The sequence below is a fragment of the Myotis myotis genome, unplaced genomic scaffold (assembly GCF_014108235.1).
Source record: "Myotis myotis isolate mMyoMyo1 unplaced genomic scaffold, mMyoMyo1.p scaffold_m19_p_5, whole genome shotgun sequence".
Lineage (NCBI taxonomy): Eukaryota > Metazoa > Chordata > Mammalia > Chiroptera > Vespertilionidae > Myotis > Myotis myotis.
In genome coordinates this window covers 87036492-87050360 of record NW_023416357.1, presented here as the reverse complement: position 1 = coordinate 87050360, position 13869 = coordinate 87036492, and the positions used below count along the sequence as shown (strand labels likewise).

At 43.4% G+C, this 13869-nt stretch overlaps 1 protein-coding gene across 3 annotated transcripts in view; it reads right to left on the bottom strand.

The window, feature by feature from the left end:
• GALNT17 (polypeptide N-acetylgalactosaminyltransferase 17) overlaps positions 1–13869 on the bottom strand; it is a 423223-nt gene that overhangs the window by 248460 nt on the left and 160894 nt on the right. The window lies entirely within an intron of this gene.

The following is a 13869-nucleotide window of genomic DNA, read 5'->3' as shown; positions in this document are numbered from 1 at the left end:
CCCAATATGACATCTTAACTAACTACTTCTGCAAAAACACTTTCACATAAGGTCACCATGTGGGCTTCCAGATGGACCTGAAGTTTAAGTGGGGAGGAGTACACTCTTCAACCCAATAAGCCACTTCTATTCCCATTGGAATGCATCCTAAATTCTTTATCACTGCACACAATCCTGCAAGACCTGGTTCCTACCTACCATACTATCCTCCTCAGACCTTTTGCCAGTATCTACTAGCAGCTCCTAAATAAAGCCAAACCCGTTCCAAATGCAGGGCTTTTCTAAGGACTGTTCTTCTTGTCAGAAGAGTGTTTCTGCCAGGTGTTGACCTGCTAGCCCATCCTCACCTCTTCTACTTCCCCAGTGGATCCTCTCTAAAGCACATCCCCATTTCCAGTCACTCTATAATTAGCATTCTGTTTATTTACTTCAAAGCACTATCACAGTCTATAATTATTTTGTTTTTACTTTTTCTCAGTTTATTATGTGCTCCATTATAATCTCAGCATCTAGCATAGTACCCAGTACATGGGAGTGGATCATTGAGTATTCACTGAGTGAATCAATAAATTCAAATTAGTACAGAGACTGTACCAAATACACCTGCTCTAATTCCCATAGTACAGCGGTTCTCAACCTGTGAGTCGCGACCCTTTTGGTAGTCGAACGACCCTTTCACAGGGGTCGCCTAAGACCATCCTGCATATCAGATATTTACATTATGATTCATAACAGTAGCAACATTATAGTTATGAAGTAGCAACGAAAATAATTTTATGGTTGGGTCACAACATGAGGAACTGTATTTAAAGGGCCAGAAGGTTGAGAACCACTGCCATAGTACATGCCCATGACTATCTATATAGTCCTTAAAAATGTTTGTTGAAATCAACTAACTAATAAATTCCATCAATTTTCCCTAGGCCACAATTTATGCTTACACAAAATATTCTCCTGATCAGACTTTGTAAGAAAAAAACAATGGCTCTAATCCTGTCACCAAGTTCAAAATATTTATTAATAACTAGAGGCCTGGTGCACAAAATTCATGCACTGTGGGGAGGGTGTCCCTCAGCCCCGCCTGCAGCCTCTCCAATCTGGGACCCCTAAGGAGATGTTCGACTGCCAGACATCCCTCTCACAATCTGGGACTGCTGGCTCCCAACCGCTCGCCTGTCTGCCTGCCTAATTGCCCCTAACCACTTCTGCCTGCCAGCCTGACCACTCCCTAACCACTCCCTGCTAGCCTGACCGACACCTAACTGCTCCCCTGCCGGCCTAATCGCCCCCAACTGCCCTTCCTGCCAGCCCAGTCGCTCCCAACTGCCCTCCCTGCAGGCCTGGTCCCCCTCAACTGCCCTCCCCTGTCAGCCATCTTGTGGCAGCCATCTTGTGCCCACATGGGGGCAGCCATCTTGTGTGAGGGCATGATGTTCAATTTGCATATTACCTCTTTATTATATAGGGTTACATTGGGGACTAGGTGAAAAACATAAAATGATTAAGCAAAAACAATCTATACTAATAAAAGCCTAGGTGGTCCTCGTGCCCTCATGCGCCACCCTCGCATCGCCACAAGATGGCCACCACAAGATGGCTGGCAGGGGAGGGTAGTTGGGGGTGATAGGGCTGGCAGGCGAGGGCAGTTGGGGGCAACCAGGCCTGCAGGGGAGGGCAGTTGGGAGTAATCAGGCCAGCAGGGGAGGGCAGTGCGGGTGACCAGGCCTGCAGGGGAGGGCAGTTGGGGGCAAATAGGCCAGCAGGGGAGGGCAGTTGTGGGTGATCGGGCCAGCAGGGGAGCAGTTAGGCTTCAATCAGGCCAGCAGGGGAGCAGTTAGGGGGCGATCAGGCTGGCAGGCAGAAGCAGTTAGGAGCCAGCAGTCCTGGATTGTGAGAGGGATGTCCAACTGCCGGCAGTCAGACATCCCCTAAGGGGTCCCTGATTGGAGAGGGTGCAGGCAGGCTGAGAGACACCCCACACACACATGAATTTCATGCACCGGGCCTCTAGTAACAACAATAAAAAACTACAAACAAACTCATGAATATAGTATGGTGATCACAAGAGGGAAAGTTGGGTAGGGAGAGATAAAAGAGGGTAAATGGGGGATAAATGTTGATGGAAAGAGACTTGACTGGGGTGGTGAACACACAATATAATATACAGATGATGTATTATAGAATTGTACACTTGAAACCTATACAATTTTATTAACCAATGTCACCCCAATAAACTCAAATCCTATATAATAAGAGAGAAATATGCTAATTATCTATTACGCCATAACTTTACAACCAATACAAGTGGTAGAGAGCTACGGGAGGGCAGGGCAATGAGCTAGAAGCGGAGAGAGCTACAGTAGGGTGGGTCAGTGGGCAGAGTGCTACGGGAGGGCGGGCCAGTGGGCAGAGAGCTACAGGAGGGTGGGACAGTGGGCAGAGAGCTACAGGAGGGCGGGCCAGTGGGCAGAGAGCTACAGGAGGGTGGGCCAGTGGGCAGAGAGCTACAGGAGGGTGGGGCAGTGGGCAGAGAGCTACAGGAGGGTGGGGCAGTGGGCAGAGAGCTACAGGAGGGTGGGGCAGTGGGCAGAGAGCTACAGAAGGGTGGGGCAGTGGGCAGAGTGCTACAGGAGGGTGGGGCAGTGAGCTAGAAGCGGAGAGAGCTACAGGAGGGTGGGGCAGTGGGCAGAGAGCTACAGGAGGGTGGGGCAGTGGGCAGAGAGCTACAGGAGGGTGGGGCAGTGGGCAGAGTGCTACAGGAGGGTGGGCCAGTGGGCAGAGAGCTACAGGAGGGTGGGGCAGTGGGCAGAGAGCTACAGGAGGGTGGGCCAGTGGGCAGAGTGCTACAGGAGGGTGGGCCAGTGGGCAGAGAGCTACAGGAGGGTGGGGCAGTGGGCAGAGTGCTACAGGAGGGTGGGGCAGTGGGCAGAGAGCTACAAGAGGGTGGGGCAGTGGGCTACTAGCAGCGGAGAGCTACCAGCAGCGGTGGGCAGGTGGCCAGCTGAGGCAAGCGGCAGCGAGCTACTTGCGCAGTAAATAAATAAAATTAAACTAAATTTTTAAAAGAATTATGTACCTAGCATAGCACAATTAAAAGCTCATCGAATTTCTGCTTATCAGATATTGCTTAAGCAGACCCACATACAAAGTGGAACCATACTCATCATGATGAAGATAAGCTGTAGCTTATTTAACTTCTTCAAGGTCATGTTATGAATAGGACTGTGTTACTAAAAATGCCATTTGTGACCCTATAACATTTGAGAGTTATGAGGAGCTCAGGATTCTTATCAAGGGTCAAGTGTACAACAAGGTGCTGCCCATGGAGGAATATCACATTACTTCACTGTCTCAACTGTACCACTAAAGGAATTTTCACGGAATAATAATTTGCACTACATCTACTTGAAGCAATTTTGTATTTATTTATTCAATTGAATTATTTATGTTATTCATAATGAAATGAAATTCAAAAAGCATTGGTTCCATCACATTTTCCTTTGCTTTCATTTGGTTTCCTGCATATGACTATTTTTATGCAAATGAGGTTTTGATGACATTAAACATTTTCTACTGATTTTCCAAGAACAAATATGTTCTCTCCATATGCCACCGTCTTCATTTTCCCGCATCCATCCTCAAAGCTCTGTTGGCTGATCAGAATTTCTTCTAAATTAACTCCGAGGGCATTCCATCTGTAATACTGATGAACCTGTCTTCCTCTGCAGTGCCCATGTAGCACTCCCATTAATACCTGAATTTAGCCCATTTTGCCCATTCCACCACAAGCCTTACTTATCCCCCCAGCTCTAACAGCGCTGTAAATCTCACCTTGTTACAAAGCATCCTGTCATACCCTGCTCTACTCACAGAGCAAAAACAATGAGGGAACCCCCCCCCCCCCCAGTAAAAAAGGCGTTTTAGCTGCACAGACATTTGCCTTATCTTCAGGGCTAAGGAACAATTGTTTTCAGGACAAATCAGAGTGGAATTTGGCAGGTTGCCTACCCTTGGGCTTTCTTGTAGGTGTGTGTGTGTGTGTGTGTGTGTGTGTGTGTGTGTGTTTTACCTTAGATTCACAGGGCAGGCAGAGTAACCCCCTAGAAATATAAGATCGCAGGTTTCAAGTCTAGAGTCTCCAGTAACCAGCATTATAGAAATTTTTGATTGCTCCATGAGCTGTTCTCCTACACTTCTAAAGTGCCTACAATCCTGACATAAGGCAGCAAAGGGCTACAGAATCAAGGACAACATTTATGCAAATTCCAACGCTGGTTTGATTTAAGGTTATAAATCAAGAGTCCCATTTTCCATAAACACATCTACATTTGGGAAACATGATTTGGGGGAACATGAATTTGGAACTCAATGACCCGGGAGGCTGTGAACAGGCCACGAAGCAGATCCATTTGCATAGACAAGACAAGGTGCACACTGGTTTCTATCCACTGATTTCAAGTTTCTCATGCAAGAAATTGAAACTTGTCCAGAAAGCTCTCTAGAACAGAAATGGAGGGGTATCTTTTCCGTGGCCTCACTTTAATGCATTTAGATGAGAATCCTCTCAGGTCCCAATAAAAGACTGAATTAATTTTGCCAACTCATAAACTTTTAGGCCCAGGATGACACTGCCTCTAGCAAGAAGTGGGAATCCTTTCTTAAAAATGAGGGAAATCTTTGACCCCCATCATGTTTAAGGTGACTCTTGCACTGCAAATAGTATCTTAGCTTCATATTTCTCTTCCTATTCTACATCTCTGTGTTGGAGACACCCCAGAGAGTTATCAACCATTTCATGGGGTATAATAAAATTCTAAAAGGCAAATAATTCAAAATGAGCTTGATTTCTATTAACTTTCATTTGTTAAAATAAATGGATGAACGTGAGTTGGGAAGGAACAGGTGGGGAGGGAGGGAAGTGACACAAGCTGAGCCACCAACAAAGGACATGAACTGCCCCAAGTGTGGGAACCCCTGCCCTGACCTTACTTCCTCTTCCACCTGCCTCCTGGAGAATCTCAGAAGATGGTGGGGTCCTAGGATGCTCACATTTTAAAATTAAGAATCACTCATGGAGCTTGGAAAAATATAGATGCACTGCTTCTGTTCTGGTCTACCATCTCTGTAGCCCTGCTGATTCAAATGCAAGGATCCTATTGCCCAAAACATGACAGGCCTGCAAGCTCTCAATCTTGTGGAACATTGGGGTCACCTGGGGAGCCTCTTAAAAATAATTTAATATAGATGCTTGGGGCCCACTCCCGGAGATTCTGGTTTGCTTACTCTGGGGTAGAGTCTGGGCAGCCCAACCTTCAAGCTCCCCAGATGATTTCAATGCCCAGCTGAGACTGAGAACCATCGGTGTAGGGAGAGCAGGGATGCGAGCCCTATAGGAGCTTCTAACTTTTACTTTTCCAACTTCTGACACCTTTATCCAAAGATCATTCCATCCTCTTTGAATACTCATCTTTACTCCAAGGTTCACATCTTTTCATAGCAGGCAGGAAATGATCATGAAAACTGAGCCATTCGCTCTTGGCTACGACAGTTGGGGATATTAAGACAGGAGCATCTGATTGAGGTAACAAAGGGTTTCTTTCTGCAGCCCAGATCGCGGAACAGCTTGCAAGAAGGAGGAGCAGTCACGCCCACCCGAGCTTTGGAGGCCCAGTCAAGCTCCACCTTGGAGCAGCTTCACCAAAAGTCTCCAAAATGAAAACTTCTCTGAGTACACAGGCCTCTGCAGGCAAGGCCACCGCTGAATGATGCCCAGTCTTTCCCTCCTGACCCTCTCAGAGGTTCTCCACACACAGAAGTAATTCACAGGGAGTGGCCAAAACTTCAGACCAGGAACTCTGTTGGGCTCGGCAACCTACATTATTAGAAAGCCCCACAGGCTGCCCTTTGAGATAAAACACTCTATAATGTGCTTTTTAATATTCAGCCCTTTTCATGAAAAAATTATTTTCATATGTGGGAAAATAATTTCAATGCGTGAAAAAGTAGAGCAAACATTGTACTGCTTTTGGTCTAACCGATACTGATGATGGCAAAGAAGCAGAGGAGGCAGCTGGCCCCATCCCACTGGCTTTCCCAAGTGTCCGTGCCCTCAGGACATCTGGACTGGCCTCCTTCATAAGGAAGCTGCTGTAAATCTCAAAGCCGAACCTCTGATCCAGCCCGGAAGAGCCTTAGGAAGCAAACATGCCCTTCCCAGGCACTCAACACAGCCTGGTGTCTGTCTCAGGCCGGCTGCCTCGCACTTCAGTGCCAAGTTCAGGACAAGGAGTGTGAATTACCCTAGAGCCAAGTTTTCCATCTGAGTGAGACATGCAGTACTAACACACTTTTCAGAGAGATACTTTCCTAAAGAATCTATCATTCCATGCAGCGTGTTGTAAGGATAAGAGGGATGTGTGGCAAAGGATCTCTAAAAATATTGCAGCTAATGTTTACTGTTCACATGTTAATACAGGAGAAGGGCTGAGACTAATGCAGTTCATGCGTAACATTTTACTCCCCACAGCAATCCCGTAAAGTAGATATTATTACATCACCATTTCACATATGAGGAAACCAAGGCACAAAAAGGTTATATAATTCTCCCAAAGGTCGCATAGCCAGTAAGAGGTGAAACTGGAATTAGAAGAGAGTTCCAGGTCCATGCTCTTGACTTCTATGAAAAACTCTCTCATGAAGGTTTTTAAATGGTCCAGACATGCTTTTCAGATGTAGGGAGCTCACAAATGTGGGATCAACATTCACCCACAAACGCTTCAGGAATTATTATCCTCACATATTAAAAGGGAAGGCATCCCTACCAGCACATTTCCCTTCACTCCCCAGCTGAATAAGGACCAGCTCTGACAAAAGAAGTCCCCCTGGTTGTGCCTCTAGGTTAAATCAACTTTACAGTAATGTATTTCCTAAACATAATAGTATTTTTTAAAATTTATTTTTCCTGAATTTTACAAAAAATACTCTATCCCTTAAAGAGGATTTCAACCATATCTATAATAACAAACACATAATATGCTAATTAGACCAGACATCCTTCCGGATGACCTTCTGGATGAAGCCGGGGCTGCAAGTGAAGCCCAGGTCTTGGGTGCCGGAGAGAAGCCATCGCTGGCAGCCGGGGGAAGGCAGGCCTACTCTTGCACGAATTTTGTGCACTGGGCCTCTAGTTACACTATAAGGCTATTTTAATGGGCAATAGTTAATCAAATTAGCCCTTGTGGTAATGGGATTCTATTACAGCTGGAGGGGGTAAAGGGACCAACAGAAGAAGACTAACTAAGGAAGCATATGTGCATGCACACATACACACACATACACATAATTTCTCAGAGAAATGGTCCTGTCTTAAGACTCAGAATTTCTTCTTCTTCTGGTGATACCAGTGTGAAGTAGGAGGTTCCAGTCCACACATGGGAGGACAGGCAGGGCACCTGGTGTGGAGAGAGGGGCATAGGCCCTGAAGATACACACACACACACACACACACACACACACACAGCTGGATTTGAATCTGGGCACCAGCACTTACTAATAAGCCTGTGACCTCAGGTAGGTTGCTCAACTTCTCCAAACTCCCCACCACTTTCCTCATTATAAAACAGAGATGGCAACAGCTACTTCAGAGAGCAGTTACATTTAAATGAGATCAATAAAACATGCAGCACAATGACAAACACATAAGAGGCAGTCAATAAGAGGGAATTATTATTGTGGTTAGTGAATCAGAGACACTCCTAAGCAGGCACCTATTTATCATTTCAACCAACAAGTATTTATAGGGTAGCTACCCTCTGTGCTGACTTCTGTGGAAAAGAAAGGTTAACACAGGATCCTTAGCCATTGTTAAGGTTCTTTCATTCTATATGAAAGCCAACTTATGACCCATATCAATCTGCTGCCCAAGGAATGATTCAGAAAACAAATATACAGAAGAAGCCTAGTTGCAGCTTTAATGATCAGATGTTTCCTTTTCAGGGGGGAGGGAAAACTTGAGCTGGGTATTGACCGATGAGTAGATTCTTTCCACTAAATTATATCTAACACCATAGCTCACATAGGCACACAACTCACATACACACAGACTCAACCTAAAACACCCACTGAAATGATAAATAGGTGCCTGATGACTCCAAAAGCCCCATGGTCAGTCCAGCCATCATCCTGACCTCCAGACCCAAACATGCAGCTGTCCGCCAGACATGACATGAAGATGGTCCACAGGCATCTCACGCTGCCTGTGTCCAAAGCAGGCACTGTTGGAATTTAACAGGTTAGAGTTTATGGCAATAAAGGGAAGAGGAGACTGTCTGAGTGAAGCAAAATGAATTCCAAAGAAACTTGACATCTGGATTTATAAGCACGAAGCCAAAGGAGAAATTGAAGATAACAGTAGTAGAAACTGTCCATAAATTACCCACGCAGGCTGGAAACAGGAGGCAAGCCATAAAATGTGTTCAGGGACCTCAGCGGCAGCTTTAATACACACAGATTTCTGTGCTGTTAGGGGTTCCTGCCCCACATTACGGAATAATTGGGCAAGCAGATCATTAATATGCCATTTCATGATATGAGATGGTACATCTCAGCACAGGAAAGGAGTAGAGGTTTTTAAAGCCTTGCCTGGCTTCTGGTGTCACCACATTTTACCTTCTGGCTCACACACACATAGCCAAATAATGAACGAAGCTGAAGAGATTCGTCTCCTGTTGTGACCTCAATAAATCTGTAGCTATGGGGAACCCCGGCCAAGCAGAACAGCTATCTTCCCCACAAAACAAGTACCTCTGCAGGGGTTTCCCTCCTGGTTAAGGAATTAACTCCCCCTTTGTCTCCCAAGCTAGAAATCTCTTGATTGCACCTACTTCATCCATATCCAATTACTTGCCTCATCTTGCTGATCCTCCGAAAAATGTTCTTGAATCTAGCCATTCCACTCCACCTCCTCTTAGTCCCTGGTTTGTTACAGAGAAATAACTGCTGTGAAAGCCACACAATCATTATAAAACATAAGCTGTGTTATTAGAAGTCTCTCTCTCTCTCCACAGTGCAGTGCCTCACACATAGCTGACCCTCGGCACAGGTTGGTTGGATGGAGAAAACACTTATATTTAGCCATCCTGCCATCAGCCTTTATCTCCTCTAAGCTATCCCCCACATTTCTCCCACAATTAGTCATAATTTTAAAAAATCAGAGGGTAACAATAATACCATCTTGCCTCACAGCCTTCACTGGTGTCCATTGAAATGATAAAATCTGTGCCTAACACAGGCTGGCACGTGAAGTGCTTCGCAGGGCTCCCCTTACCCCCAACCTCTTCCACAATTCACTCTGGAAACTGAGCTGAGCCACAAGATTTGTGCTGTTCCCCTACCCCCCAAATCCAAGATCATTTCCAGTACTCCTCCTGCACTCGCTCTTCTCTCTCAAATGCCCTAGATTCTCTTTGGAGGGAAAAATTCCCCCTCACCCTTAAGACCAAGGTCACCTCTGTGCCATCATTTGCTTCTCCCAGGAGGGCGCATTCCCTTGTCTTAGGTGCTAGGGCCCTCTGTGCGCAACCCCAGGACTGTGGACAGTGGCGGCCATCCCCTCTCTCAGATTTCCCAGGAAGCCCAAATGTGCTGTGCTCCTCTCCAGGCTGCCAGCACAGTGCCTGGCAGGTTGGAGGCTCCACTCAAAGGCCATCCTATATAATAAAAGCCTAATATACTAAGTGTCTGGTCATCCAGTCATCCGTTCAACCAATCAAAGCATAATATGCTAATGATAGACTAAGGCCGCTCAACTGCTCGCCATGATGTGCACTGACCACCAGGGGGCAGATGCTCCAACCCGTAGGTTAGCTGCTGGGGTCTGGCAGATCAGGACTGAGTGAGACGGGCCGGACATGCTCTGGAGCCCTCCTATGGTCCCTCCCTGGCTGGCCAACCTTCCACATCCCTCCCTGGCCCTGATCATGCATGCAATCCAAGCTCAGGGACCCCACCTTCCCGAGTGCATGAATTTCGTGCACCAGGCCTCTAGTTTTTAATACTTTTTTAAGAATGAAAGAAAAGAAATATATACCACAGTTTTCTATCCATTCATCCACTGATAGGCACTTAGGCTGGATTAGAAAACTGTGGTACATCTACACAGTGGAATACTATGCTGCTGTAAAAAAGAAGGAATTCTTACAACAGCATGGATGGTACTGGAGAGCATTGTGCTAAGCAAAATAAACCAGTCAGAGAAAGATAAACATCACGTGATCTCACTCATTTGTGGAATATAATTAACATCATAAACTGATGAACAAAAATAGATACAGAGCCCTAACCGGTTTGTCTCAGTGGATAGAGCGTCGGCCTGCGGACTCAAGGGTCCCAGGTTCGATTCCTGTCAAGGGCATGTACCTTGGTTGCGGGCACATCCCCAGTAGGGGGAGTGCAGGAGGCAGCTGATTGATGTTTCTCTTTCATCGATGTTTCTAACTCCCTATCCCTCTCCCTTCCTCTCTGTAAAAAATCAATAAAATATATTTTTTTAAAAATAGATACAGAGACAAAGAAGCATGGAACAGACTGTTAAACTTCAGCGAGAAGGCAGGGGAGCATTGGGGGCGGGGGTAAGAGATCAACCAAATGACTTGTATGCATGCATATAAGTATAAACAATGGACACAGACACTAGGGGGGTGAGGGCATGTGCCGGGTGGGTGGGGGAGGTCAATAGGGGAAAAAGGAGAACTATGTTCTAGTATTTATAATACTTTAAACAATAAAAAAATAAAAAATAAATATATATCAAACGAAAAGCAAAAAAAGTATTATCTTTAGCACCTCCAAATAAGAGAAAGAGGTATTTACAAAAATGTTTTTGAAAAAGCTGCTTTGAAACAGTGTGGGCAAACATTTTAAACAAAAGATACATACCGTGTACTTTCAAAATAAACTCTAGATAGATGGAGGAGTGAAATGTGAGAGCCAGGGAACAGCCACACAGAGCAGAATATATTTATAAGTGTTCTGAGGGATGACATCTTCCTCAACTTTGAAGCAGTGAAGAAAGGAAAATGGAAGGATTGACAGTTTGGGATTCAAACAATTTAAAGTATCTGTCCAGTGGAAGGGAAAAAAAAAATCACAAAATTAAAGTAAAAGGAAAAACAGCATATTGGAAACCATTTGCATGAACTCTGACAAGCAAATGGTTAATCCTACTACTGCCTAAAAATTCACTCATATTAATAAGAGAAACAAATTCTCAGGAGTAGTCTAATAATAAAACAATAAGAATTAAATCAACATGAGATTTTGCATAAAATTTGCAATAGAATTTAAATCCTCTAAACATGGAGGAGCTTTTGGGGGGCTTCACAAGAAGAATCTTGCCCACTGGGGTGCAATTTCTTCTGGGCCTGGACCTGCAAGGGAAGAAGAAAGCAGCCGCTCTGGCCCTGACAGCTGCCTCCCTGCCCATCCCCAGGGCTCAAATATCAAAAAAGCATCTTCTACAGGCAAGGCCTTTCCCACTCTTGGACAGCAAGGATTAACTTGCAATTAAAAAGATTAATTTGGTAATGTCTGCTATGAAGCCTACAATTTACAGTGGTGCCCCTGGTTATCATGTGTGGCCTGTGGGCAAGCTCTCAAATTTATCTCTAATTTCCCCTTCAAATTCCTCCTCCACAGAGCTGTCCGAATCATCTAAAAAGGCAAATGTGGCCATGTCATCCAATCTAGATCTCCAACTCTTTCTTCTACCCTACTTTCACCCTTCCTATCTTGTGCCTAATTTTTTGGTATAGATTTACATGTATAGCTTAAACTTCTGTTTTATTAAAACAAAACATGTATAGTCTCATCCACTTTTCTAATCTCCATTTCTTAATAACAATGATTGTGCTACTATTTCTTGATGTTTAAATTTTAGATATTTTCAATTAATTTTGTTTCTGAAGATTAAGATTTAATTTTCTTCTACTACCCACTCACACCCCCATTCCTTCTCCTTCCTCTTGCAATATAGTTATATCATAATTAGTAGTTAAACAAGTATCCATTATTTACATTTGTATGACCATATTGTTTACAGCTGAGCCACAGACTGTATGGAATTGCAATTCCTTTCTTGAGAAAATTTTGTTTTGTTGTGTAGGTAATAATTGCTTTGCTTTTTCACAATTTTTTTCTGTGACTATCACTAATTCAGTCCCCAACTTTTAGAAAGAATGGTTTAAAATATCTTGCAAAGGCAACTAAGGAAAAAATAAACAAGTGGGACTATATCAAATTAAAGCTTCTACACAGCAAAAGAAACCATTAACAAAATAAAAAGGCAATCTAATGAATGAAAAAAACTATTTGCAAACCATATATCTGATAAGGGGTTAATTTCTAAAATATATTTTAAAAAGTCCTACAACTCAATAGCAAACATAAAAAATCTGGTTTAAAAATGAGCAGAGAATCTGAATTTTTCCAAAGAAGACATACAGATGGGCAACAGGTACATGAAAAGATGCTCAATTGTAAATAATCATCAGGGAAATGCAAATCAAAACCAAAATGAGATATCACTTCACACCTGTTAGAATGGCTATTTTAAAAAAGACAAGAAATAAATAATAAGTGTTGGTAAGGATATGGAGGTAAGGCAACCCTTGGGCACTGTTGGTGGGGATGTAAATTGGTGCAGCCACTATGGAAAACAGTATAAATGTGCTTCAAAAAGCAAAATAGAACTACCATATGACCCAGAAATTCCACTTCTGGGTATTTACTGAAAGAAACCCAAAACACTAATTCAAAAAGATGTATGCACCCTCATGCTCCTTGCAGCATCATTTACAATAGCCAAGATGGAAACCTAAGTGTCCATTGATAAGTGAATAGAAAAATAATATGTGATACACATATACATACACACACACACACACACACACACACACACACACACACGGGAATATTATTCGGCCATTTTACTAGGTGATGTAAGTGAGAAAAAGATAAATACCATATGATCTCACTTACTAGTATATAAGGAATCTAACAACAACAAACAATCTCCTATATACAGAAAAAAAATTGGTGGTTGCCAGAGGCATGGGGTGGAAGGGTGGGAGAAATGGGTCAAGAGAGTTAAAAGATACAAATTTCTAGTTACAAAATAAATACGTCATGGAGTAGTAATGTACACCATGGTGACTACAGTTAATAATACTGTATTGCATATTTGAATGCTGCTAACTAAAAGAGTCGGTCTTAAAGTTCTCATTATAAGAAAAAAATTCTGTAGCTATTATGATGACAGATTTTAACTAGACTTATTGTGGTAATCATTTTTGCAATGTGGACAAATATCAAATCATTATGCCTGAAATAAATAACATGTTGTATGTCAATTATACCTCAATAAAAATAATTTTTTAAAATCTTAATACAGTAAAAAACAAAGTAATTAAACAATTATATCCCCTGCCCCCCGCCCTTGTATACATTCCTCTTATATCCCTTTATCTTCCTGTCCTAATATGAATGGTTACCCTTGAAATGTTACCCTGGACAGCCCTTCATCATCTCTCTGGGATCTGCTTTTAGTATTCTCTTGTTTGAACCCTTTTCCTCATTCCTATTATCATTCTCTTTCTTATTTTACTCCCTTGTTTTACTGGAGCATATATTTGAGTAGCTTCCTGAAAACAGATGCAGAGAAGGTAAACTTGTTGAGACCCTACACAAATGTAATGTATTTACTTTCTGCTTGCTCTTGGCACAAACTATTCTATGGTTAACTCTAGAATTCTAAGTTGAAAATGCTTTTTTAAAACTTGCCTCTTAGTTTTTACTGTTGCTACTGAGAAATCC